The sequence below is a fragment of the Schistocerca nitens genome, chromosome 3 (genome assembly GCF_023898315.1).
Source record: "Schistocerca nitens isolate TAMUIC-IGC-003100 chromosome 3, iqSchNite1.1, whole genome shotgun sequence".
NCBI classification, from domain to species: domain Eukaryota; kingdom Metazoa; phylum Arthropoda; class Insecta; order Orthoptera; family Acrididae; genus Schistocerca; species Schistocerca nitens.
Window position 1 is genome coordinate 617,191,879 of NC_064616.1, and position 12,460 is coordinate 617,204,338.

The following is a 12,460-nucleotide window of genomic DNA, read 5'->3' on the forward strand; positions in this document are numbered from 1 at the left end:
GAGCGCCGGCCGAACCGCATACATAGAGGAGTATCTCAATGTTACTGTTTTCGCCCAGGTATCGTTCGTAAATGTTTGACGGGCTACGTAAGATGCGGAGGTTATGAATAAGGTCGCAAAAATTTCGCGTAAACGATAAAGAGAAGAATAACGCAAACTCGGCGGTTTTTAGCGATATAACAGGAAATCGGATGTTTTTACGGAATGTCGCGTAATTTGACGCCTTCCAGTCCTCGTGTAAAAATTTCGTAGGTTTGATGGCATCAGTTTACTAATGTCGTTAAATGATAGCCATTTAATACTGAACCTGAATCTTTATTTTTTTCCTTAATGCTTAGGTTATCGTGAAGCCTTAAAATGACCGTTCGTTTCCTGCGTAGGTAACTGATTTACCAGATGTGACGCCAGGTTCAAGTATACTACCTGAAATGAATTCTATTCTGTTAACAAGTTTATTCTCTGCATAGAAAAATCGAACCAGAAAATACGCGTTTTGGAGAGAGATTTAATGCGGTGCACCTATTACGATGCATATTTTCATATACTGTAAATATAAATAAGAAAGCTCAAAGTACAGTGCCTTAGCTATGCAAACATGCAAATAACGTGGTGGATAGCTTTGTTTGTTTCTGGCAGCCAATTATAGCACAGGATACGTGACTTCAGTAAATACGAGGACCTCAGTTGTAAGGAATTATAGGGGACAAGTTGGTTGCTTTGAGAAATTGCACAATATAGTTTCAATGAATTCCCATAAGTACAATACTTCAGATACACCTATTGTAATCTTTTTATTCGATAATTCATGGTTTTTAGATATTTATAGAATAATGATATATGATTAAAATCGTAAATTAAATCCAAAATTTTATTCGTAAAACTACAAAGGTCACTTAACATTGTCTCCTTGTAAACTGAATGCATCTAATTTCGGTTACCATTGACTTACCACTGTTTACTTTCTGGCAACTACACGAATCTTTATTATAGAATGAAGTACAACGTCCTCAAAATTTAACGTATGCTTTAACACCATTTTCAGCATGGCACTTAAAATTTCTGATGTCACAGTGTCACGTAAATACACGTAAACAATGGCGAGGGACACAACATTGCTTACTTGCTTAAAGAATTATTCACATTTACGTGATTAGCACGAACTTTTGCAGCGAATTTGTATTCAACAACATGTTCTCAATCGTAGTTACCCACAGCATCCTCGGATCTGTACAACTCGTCTCTCAGAAGCATTTTCCTGTACAAACACCACACACGTGACCACATGTTTTTGGCACTTCCCACTGTTTACGTGCACACATCTTGACAAAGTTCCGTTAGCAAGAATCTAAAGGCTGGTTCTGGCGGAGGTTCGAGTCCTCCCTCGGGCATGGGTGTGTGTGTTTGTCCTTAGGATAATTTAGGTTAAGTAGTGTGTAAGCTTAGGGACTGATGACCTTAGCAGTTAAGTCTCATAAGATTTCACACACATTTGAACATTTTTGAAGAATCTAAAATTAGAGATAGAGCTTCCATTTCTCGGTTTATTCTGTAGCCGTCAACTAACATGAATAAAGCACACCCCATACATGTTTTACATGCTATAACTCTTTTTCTCGTCGGGTGTCCTTTACCATCGGTTACAATTGAGGTCTTCATACATCATTTTCATGTATATGTGAACAAAAATAGTGCATATAAATTCGAAATGTATCTGCTCAGATTATTTATTTATTGTTTACTTAGCCTGATCAGATTAGGGTCTCAGCGCCCTCGTTTGCATCTGACCAGGAGCAACACATACTAAGCAATATCACATAACAATCACAATAAAAATAATTTATATTATCAACAAAAATAATAACTGGATATAATAATAATAACAATAATAGTAACACTAACAATGATGATAAAATAATGGATGAATTAAGAATGATATTGATTATTTGTTACATAAAAAATCAATAATAATAATAATTTGTATTATTAATTAAAAGTAATAATTGCCAATAATAACAATAATAATAATAAAACTAATAATGATAATAAAATAATGGCTCCTTTAAGAACTATACTGATTAGTCTAGCACTTTTGAAGCCTTGTTTGAGATTACAAGGAGTGGAAGAGGTAATGAAAGAGGATAAGACTGAAATGCAAGTGACAATGGCTGCTAGGAAAGAACAGAATTTGTATAGAGAACTCTGTAGACAAGGGGAGGGAAAACAGTTGGGCAAGGAAGGGCTAATGAGAGTGAATTGCAGAAGAGATAGCTATTGTGATAGAAGACGGGCCATTTGGTGTTTTTTGAAGTTTGAAAAGATTTTAATTTCTCAAATATTTTGAGGGAGATTGCTCCTAAATGGGGTTCCTGATACAAAAAATGATTTAGATAAGATGGCAGTATTTGCACAGTGGTACAGAGTGGATTTTACTTGGTTGAGAACGCGTATTTCTGCAGTGTTGTTCAGACTGTAAGGTAAGGGTTGAAGATAAATAGGAGGGAGTGCGATGATTGAGAATGTGCATTATTAGTGCAACAGAAGGTACTACAAGTTACTGACCGATTTAGTTATGTCGGCAGCCTTGTCCGTAATAGTAGGGACGCAGATGAAGATACAAGTATCACCAGCAGAATTGGAAAAGCTTCAGTAGTCTTCCAACGAATGCGATCCATATGACTACTAGATTCTATCAGTATGTCCACAAAACTTAGGCTGCACTCTTCCACCATCCTAATGATGGCCAAAAACGAATGTGAAACTTGGAAAATGTCAGAAAAATCAGGCCTCAGGTTCAGTATATTTCACAAACGTTGCTTGAAGCGAATTTTTAAGATCACCTATCGCGACCACGTTTTGCATGATAAAGTGCTGAGAAGAACTGAGCCTGCATAAAACTGTTGCTGATAGAAGGTTGAAGCTTGCGGGGCATGTTCTATGCATGCAAGGTGGAACGATCCCCGAATCAGCTCTGTTGTGGGAACAAATGGATGGATGCAGAAGTAGAGGAAGACCTTGTGACGCCAGGAAAGGAGCTTTTACAACAGATATCCAATGCAAGAACATGAACAGGGAGATAGCTGAAAATCTGGCATTTGATGTAGGAAGCTTGTTGCAGGAAATACTACATAGCCTTCGAAGAACAAAGTCTAAGCAAGTATGTAGTCATTCATTTGTAGCATACCACTGAAAAACAATGAAATAAAACTAAAAATATGTGGTACTTGAAAACTAAGCTGCCAAAAAAAACTCTAAATCTGGCCAAAAATAACACCAAAATTAGGAAAAAATAACACCGAAACAACTCATAAAATGAAACGATTTTTTCCAGTCCCCAGTCCTGGAGTGCAAACCACGCCCACTATTGGACGCAGCTGCCGGAGAACTGGGTCCACAGACGTGACGAAACTGCATGCGCCACATTCGCTCTCCCCCATACAAGCGACTCGACATCACGCGGCAGGCAGGTCACTCACTCGCCTCCACGTGTGCGAACACTCGCCCGGTGCGAGGCAACAGGTGCAATGGCCCCTGTCACTAGCTACGTAAACATAGAGGCTAACTTCGTCAAAATGCAGCAATACTGATGGGTCTGGTACGCAATGCAGCGCATTTCGACTTGGGACTCATTTTTTGTAATGGGATTTCCGTACGTTCTACGGATATATATGACCGATCCCTGAGGTTCTCAGAGTTTTCCACTGCGCTTGAATATGATTACGTATAACTAATATTAGGCCCGCATCTCGTGGTCGTGCGGTAGTGTTCTCGCTTCCCACGCCCGGGTTCCCGGGTTCGATTCCCGGCGGGGTCAGGGATTTTCTCTGCCTCGTGATGGCTGGGTGTTGTGTGCTGTCCTTAGGTTAGTTAGGTTTAAGTAGTTCTAAGTTCTAGGGGACTGATGACCATAGATGTTAAGTCCCATAGTGCTCAGAGCCATTTGAACCATTTTTTTGAACTAATATTAGCCGACTGAATTTACTGAAAGTTACTGCAGACCACTGATTTAGCTGTACAGCAGTGCATACTGCGTAAGATAATAGTTAATGTAATAACGCTCGTGTCCAATTTGTAGCCAAGATCATGCTGACAGTAAGGAGTATTTGGAGCAGACCAAATGAAAAAGATCAACATTGAAAGTGTAATATTTGATAATAATTACCATCTACATAAATAAATAATGGCATTTATAGCTTAAGACACAGCGTATGATGCCCAGTTTCAAAATAGTGAAAGTAATTGTTTTTGGAAGTACAGAATTTATTGACTACTTTCATAGAACCATTCTAAAGTTTTGTCACCTAAAAGAGAGTAAAATAAAAATATGGCTATTAGAGTACAATACAAGCAGTACATAAGTATAAGCAGGAATCTTAACTTCATTAAGTGGAGTAAGAATGCTAATTCGGTGATATTTTTCAACTAGTGTTGCGCACTGTTCGTGAATAAAAATGCTTATTTAAATAACAACTCAGGAAGACAGACTGAACGTTATAGAATATTTTTTTCATTTGACTGATTATTGTAAAGTTTTACAAATATAACGAAAAGGTGTGGAAATGATTTTTGTGAAAATGGCACCGAAAGGCGTTACAAGATTCCTAAATCAATGATAGTGGTATCCAAATTTCGTGAACGGTGTCCTAATTCCGTGAGACCGAAAACAATGAACATAAAATATACAAAGTGATCCGCTACACTGCTTAATATTTCTAATATATTAATATGATGAAAAAGACCTAAGCGGCAAAATCTGCAGAAACTTATTTCGCTTAAAGCAACACATATCTTACACAGGGTGTTCAGAAACAGTCTGTAAAGCTTGTAACGGTGCTACAGGAAACGCTGCGCTGGCCAATAATTTTCAAGAAAAAAATTCGATACGTTGCGCCATTTCCGAGTAATTTTGCATTGAAGTTAGCCAATCAAGTCGTAGCGCACGCTAACTCAAGCAGCCTGTCGGAGACAGGGTCGCCAAACTTGTTCTTCGTTTGGTTTCTTCAAACCGAACATACGATGCTCAACTATCTAATATTTATCACATCCGAAAACGGCACTTTTTAACTGTAATGAGCACTTGAGCAAGACGTATCTCAAGGACCTGCAGACGTCTGTGCATTACCGCATTTTAGCGCATATGAATGCAGGAAAGGCGAAGAACTATGCATGAAGAGTTTTGGAAAACTGAGTCTTGGCAACAACAAAAGTCCTTCACAGTAAAATGTGTTTCAACTGCCAAACCAAGACGTCCGAAGGAAAACTGTAAGAAGTCAAAAACAAAAAGTACTGTCACTATCCTGGATGGTAATCGACTGTGTAAGGAGTTCTTCCTGAAGACAATAACTATAAGCAATCGCTGGTTTACCACAGCTGCATTGTACGAACCAAGAGTGGAAGACCTATCTCCGGTTGATCAACGTGGTAAACTTGCTCCTGGAAATAAAATACCAGAAGGTGGTCTCGCTACCATAAGGAGCCATATAAAAAGCTTTCCTAATTACACAAGTCACTATTCTCTTAAACATAATCCTCACAGGAAATACATGTTGCCAGAGTTATCTGTCTCAAAATCGTATGTGCTTTATACTAATAAGTGTGAGGAAGAAAACATTTTGCCAGTGAAGGCGTGCATTTACCGTAAAGAGTTCAATTCAGAATTAAATCTATCATTTTATAAGCTAAGGAGTGACACCTGCAGTACATGTGACCAATTAGAAAATTTAATCAAAGCAGAGGTAGATACCAGTAAAATTAACAGTCTAAAGCTGGAGAAAGAACTTCACCTAAGGAAAGTTGAGCAAGCAAGAGACGCTAAGAAAGTAGATATACAGAAGTCAAAAGAAGGCTCAGCACATGTACTTACTTTCGACCTTGAAAAAACGTTGCCAACTCCAATGCTAACAACCAATATTAATTACTACAAGAGACAGCTTTGGACATTTAACCTTGGAATACATGACTATAGAACAGATCATGTTTTGAAGTATATGTGGTCTGAAAATACTGCTTCAGAAATTGGTTCTTGCTTACTGAAGTACGTAAAATCATTGCCATCTGATATTAAATATGTTATTTCCTACAGTGACAGTTGCGGTGGGCAAAACAGAAATCAAATAATCGCCCGATTTTGGCTCTATATTGTTGTTCATACTTCTATTGAAAATGTTGATCATACGTTATTCGTGCCTGGACATAGTTACCTTGAAAATGATGCTGATTTTTCTCACATTGAGAGGGACAAAAAGCAAACCCAGTTTATATTTGTGCCACAGGATTGGATGAAGCTTGTAGAAAATACCAGGGTGACATTTCATGTGAAAGAAATGAAGCAAGATGATTTCCTATCTACAGAACCAATTGTAAAACTACTCATCAACAGAAAAATAGACAGTGAGAAGCAAAAGATTAACTGGTTAAAACTGAAATGGATGCAATGCAGAAAAGCTGAACGAAAAGCTTTCTTCATCAAGGAGATATTGAATGAAGACACACAATTTCGAAAAGTAAATCTTGCACGTCCATGTAGGTCTGGAACAATACCTCAACAACTTACGCTACTTCGACATGGTCCAGTATGTTTAAAGCAAGCAAAAACTGATGACTTGACGTCGTAGTTACAGTTTATTCCTCCAGTGTACCACAATTTCTGTAAGAGTCTAACGCCGATTCAGAGCTCACCAGAAAACCAACCGCAGGACGTCGTGGTCGCCCTTGTGATCGTCCTTGTGGTTGTGGCAGAGGTCAGCATCATCTTCCACACTTTCTACAGTATACTGCACAGCCAGGTGATGAAGAACGCTCTCCTGACAACTGTGATAGTGATGAAGAGAATGAAAGCGAGTTATAGGAAAGAGTTTTTCTTTAAAAGCATGGTGATACAAGTGACATTGTATGAAGACATTTTGAAGCCATAATGGTACGAGTGAATTTTATCGATATTTTAAACTATGACACCTTACACCAAAGACCTTCAGATGCTTATCGTATATATGTCCCTCAAGTGTAAAACTTTGTATAAACCTTTCGTTTCATTTTGTATAACCTGTGACTTTATATGAACACTGAAATGTTTAAGGTCGTTTTTCTCACAATAAACTCTATGCTACTAATACCATTATGACTTTCACCCATTCATTTAAAATTTCCTGTGCTAGCTGTCAGACATGTTACTGGCTAAAAAATAATAAAAAATTTTTGTTGCTGCACAGTGAACTGCTTTGTGAATCACTGACAGATTTAATAATCGATAACAAAGGTCATTTTATTCTATAGTGATGTGGGTGTGGACATCACTGTTCTTCTCAAATTATGATGGATTATACAGGGAGTAATGGGTATAAGTGGAGATACTTTTATATGTGGTACCTTAATATGTACACACTTCAGGTTATTGATTGTTTCTTCTCTGTGTCAAACAGTTTCCTGAAAACTCATCACATAAATTTCTGCCTGATATTTCCTGCATGGTCCTAACTGCACCACTAAGTGCATCCACACTTCAACACATAAGGACTACCATGGGGAAAATAAGTATTAATGGCTTGCTCTTACTATATTTACTTGGAGGTACTAAACAAAATAAAAACATACCGCTCGTAAAAGCTGTAATTATTAGTCTGTATATGAAGTAAAAACCGATGTATTGTTGTTGAGAAAACTGTCCTCAGTCACCAATAAAAATATCTGTACTTATACCTCGAACACTCCATACATGAAGTTCATAGCAATTATATGTATTGTGATGGTGCAGTTAAAATGCTAAGCCTATAAGAGTTATCTAGATGACGACCGCAGGCGTACACCACATGTTATTCCTACCCGCTTTTGTGCAATTGGTACTTTCTTCCTAAGTGATGAGTTACACCAGAAAAGTATTCCATAGCACATTGAGTGGAAATTTGCAGAATGTGCCATGGGATTGTTTCGTTTATTTCCCAGATTAGCAATCATAAGAAGAGCAAAAGTCTTTGATCTTTTGTTAATTGTCACAGCCCCGAAAGAAGGTTTCAGTGTATTGTTCACGTACCTTTCACAATTTATGGTTTGTGGAAAAGGATTGACCCAGCAATTAGTGTTGCACTAACTGCACATCACATTCGTATTTTCACTCCATGCAGAGGGTTTTGATGTACTGATGAGGGTTTTTTGAGACACGACGTCGTTTGTTGTGCAAGTTCACCCACTCTTTTAAATATAACCATGCATCATCAGGAAAAATATCATTTGAGAACCAATCTCATCATCATGGACATACTGATATAGTCAGCAGCTGTACCAAAGCCAAGAAATAGTATCCCAATAGCTCAGTCGAATGCTGCTGACACATCAACCTGAAGTGTTATGTTGTGCAATGACTTTTTTTCTACTTCTTTAGAAAATAGTTCATAACCGTCTAATTCACATAAAACTGAAACGCTGCTTACCACTGCCTGAGGAAAGGGGTAGATCTTGCAAAACCAGGTTATCTTGGTATGAAGCGCTGTTAGCCGTAATAGATTTTATCTCTTAATTTTTTTTGTGAGTGCGAGGTTCCTCTGCTTACTGTAGCACTACACCAACTCAAGTGTAACTTTCCCAAATCGACTACCCCCTTACTAGAAAAAATAGATTACGTTTCGAGCTATGCTGTGCGCGTCAAGAAGTTCCTAGGTGCAAACGTGAACACCAGCGCATCCAATCCGACGCTGAAACAACGAGTATGCTACTCTGAAAATAAATACGTTGAACAGGGTGTTTCACAATTGCTGTAACAGATTTCTAGTGGTTCTTGAGGGGACTTAGTAGACAACGTTTTGATAAGCAACCCATGTGCAGAAATGTACCGTTAGGATGTAAAGTATATCTGATGACCGGACCACTTTCAAATCTACCGTTTCACGGAAGGCACGCAACGAAAACAATGAGCTCTGACTTGTGTGGTACACAGGAGCCGATGAGATGGGCAATGTTTCGAATACTCGTCACTGGATTCTCTTCTACGTGACGAGGGACGTCCTCCTCAAACTCGTGAGTGCGGCGCGTCCATGTAACAAGACAGTCAGCCATCCTAGTTACGAATGTACCAGTTTCTCGCAGCCGTCGTTGTATTCGGCGAAATTAGTATGTGTTACCATAATTACAACATGAACAGACGACAGTCCTCTTCTCAGTTTGCGTGTACCGTGAAGCGGGAGGTTTGAAAGTGATCCGATCATCAAACTTATTTTATATCTAAGCGCTACATTTCCGGACATGGGTTCCTTATGAAAACTTTGTCTAATAATTTCCATCTACAGCCCCTACAAGCCTGTAATGAGAGCTGTGAAACACCCTATATTTGACTGCTAGTACGAGACGTGATAGAGAGATTCGTGAAAAGCACAATACTGCGCTTCTATGAAAATGGTAATGCCTGCTCTTCAAGAACAGGTTTCCTGGCCAATTATTCGAATCAAGTTACAGCGTATTTCCATGTCGTCGACAGTCATGCATTATACATGTGCAGCCAGCCTCGTTGCTGTACGAAAAAATTATCGAACAAAATGCTTAATGCTCATAAATGTGCTAGTCTCATCAGCATAAAATGCATGATAATGCATGAATACGACTTCCATTTTATCTCACAGATAACTAATATCGATATTTGTAATTTATGATGTAAGCGATTAGTTAAAAAAAAGTTACGAATTTTGAGGGACACTGTTACCATAGCAGTAAAATTCCGTGTAGGATCATGTGTCGATGTAGGAAGTTATAGACAAGCTGGAAGCTGATAACTGTCCAGGTACGAATGCATACCAATCATAGTTCACCATCTTTCCACTTACTTCGGTTAGGCATCAAGGATAATCTTTTCTGCGAATGTCAGAAGATATAAGAACATGCAAACGAATTGCTGTTTTCTTTGCAGATTCTTCAAAGCACAGAAAAAAATACTTGTAAAAATGAAGATGCACTTTTCAACAAGTGTACCAGTCTCATGTTTCATGGAGATTTCGAAACGTAAAAAGTCGTTTTTGATTTCATACGAAACAATATCGTGTGTTTACAAAATCTGGTGTGCACCGGTTACATTAGCACTTTGATCTCCAGGTATAGGCTCTCCAGTTTCTTTTGAGGTACTTATTTTTTACCTTGTTTGTATCCTATTTCCTTTACGGTTGATGTCATGATCCTCATTATTTAGCTGCATGTTATGTGCCTATGTGGAAACAGTATAATAATATTAAATGATTCTATCAACTTTTTCTATTGCGATCTCTCTATACAGGGTGTTACAAAAAGGTACGGCCAAACTTTCAGGAAACATTCCTCGTACACAAAGAAAGAAAAGATGTTATGTGGACATGTGTCCGGAAACGCTTAATTTCCATGTTAGAGATCATTTTAGTTTCGTCAGTATGTACTGTACTTCCTCGATTCACCGCCAGTTGGCCCAATTGAAGGAAGGTAATGTTGACTTCGGTGCTTGTGTTGACATGCGACTCATTGCTCTACAGTACTAGCATCAGGCACATCAGTACGTAGCATCAACAGGTTAGTGTTCATCAAGAACGTGGTTTTGCGGTCAGTGCAATGTTTACAAATGTGGAGTTGGCAGATGCCCATTTGATGTATGAATTAGCACGGGGCAATAGCCGTGGCGCGGTACGTTTGTATCGAGACAGATTTCCAGAACGAAGGTGTCCCGACAGGAAGACGTTCGAAGCAATTGATCGGCGTCTTAGGGAGCACGGAACATTCCAGCCTATGACTCGCGACTGGGGAAGACCTAGAACGACGAGGACACCTCCAATGGACGAGGCAATTCTTCGTGCAGTTGACGATAACCCTAATGTCAGTGTCAGAGAAGTTGCTGCTGTACAAGGTAACGTTGACCACGTCACTGTATGGAGAGTGCTACGGAAGAACCAGTTGTTTCCGTACCATGTACAGCGTGCGCAGGCACTATCAGCAGCTGATTGGCCTCCACGGGTACACTTCTGCGACTGGTTCATCCAACAATGTGTCAATCCTCATTTCAGTGCAAATGTTCTCTTTACGGATAAGGCTTCATTCCAACGTGATCAAATTGTAAATTTTCACAATCAACATGTGTGGGCTGACGAGAATCCGCACGTAATTGTGCAATCACGTCATCAACACAGATTTTCTGTGAACGTTTGGGCAGGCATTGTTGGTGATGTCTTGATTGGGCCCCACGTTCTTCCACCTACGCTCAATGGAGCACGTTATCGTGATTTCATACGGGATACTTTACCTGTGCTGCTAGAACATGTGCCTTTACAAGTACGACACAACATGTGGATCATGCACGATGGAGCTCCTGCACATTTCAGTCGCAGTGTTCGTACGCTTCTCAACAACAGATTCGTTGACCGATGGATTGGTAGAGGCGGACCAATTCCACGGCCTCCACGCTCTCCTGACCTCAACCCTCTTGACTTTCATTTATGGGGGCATTTGAAAGCTCTTGTCTACACAACCCCGGTACCAAATGTAGAGACTGTTCGTGCTTGTATTGTGGACGGCTGTGATACAATACGCCATTCTTCAGGGCTGCATCAGTCAAATTAAATCAAATTACTGCAAAAAGAACATTTGTTCCCGGACACATGTCCACATAACATATTTTCTTTCTTTGTGTTTGAGGAATGTTTCCTGAAGGTTTGGCCGTACCTTTTTGTAACACCCTGTATAGATATTTTTACATTTGATTTGTACCAAAGCATTGGTGTTATAGGTCAATAAATCTAAACCAAATACATAAAATCATCCCAAACTTCCCCGCACAGTCTTTTGAAACTATTAAATGTCATACATTTTGATCAGTCGGATTATACAGTTGAGGTCTTTGGTTCCTTCGAAGCTGTTTGGGCTATGCATCAGCATCTTGTTTGAGGCTTTCTTATTCTCATCAAAGTATGCCTCTATATCTGCATCTATATCTACAAACCCAAACCATATTACGGTTTGCGGTGCAGGATATTCCGCGTGCCACTACCATTGCTTCGGTTTGCACGTTGTATTCACGAATGGTAGGTGCGAGGAACGACTACTGGTAAGCATCCATACTAACTTGAATTACAAGGATCTTATTGTCTCCTTCGTTTATTTTCCAGAACATCAGTAGGATAACAAAGCCGTTCAGTTTGACTACAAGCAACACGAGTAAGACTCAGTGCGAAGCAGTAATTTGTACAAACTAACAGCCATCGCATGGTGGGTAGGAAAGGGGAGGGGGTGGAGAAGGCGAGAAGGAGCGCGGAGCGGACGGGTACACTGGGTACTCTGTCGCAGAATAGTGTGACTTCATTTGGCTTACCAGCTGCCATGTAAAGAAGACTGACACGCGACTGAACAACATGATGAGGCTGACAGCAGGAACCAAATGTCCACTCTACTCCACTAAACTTCTATCAGCTTCGCTGCTGCATTCAGGACCTCATAGCAGACAGTACTCAAGAAGTAGTTGTAGTTCTTA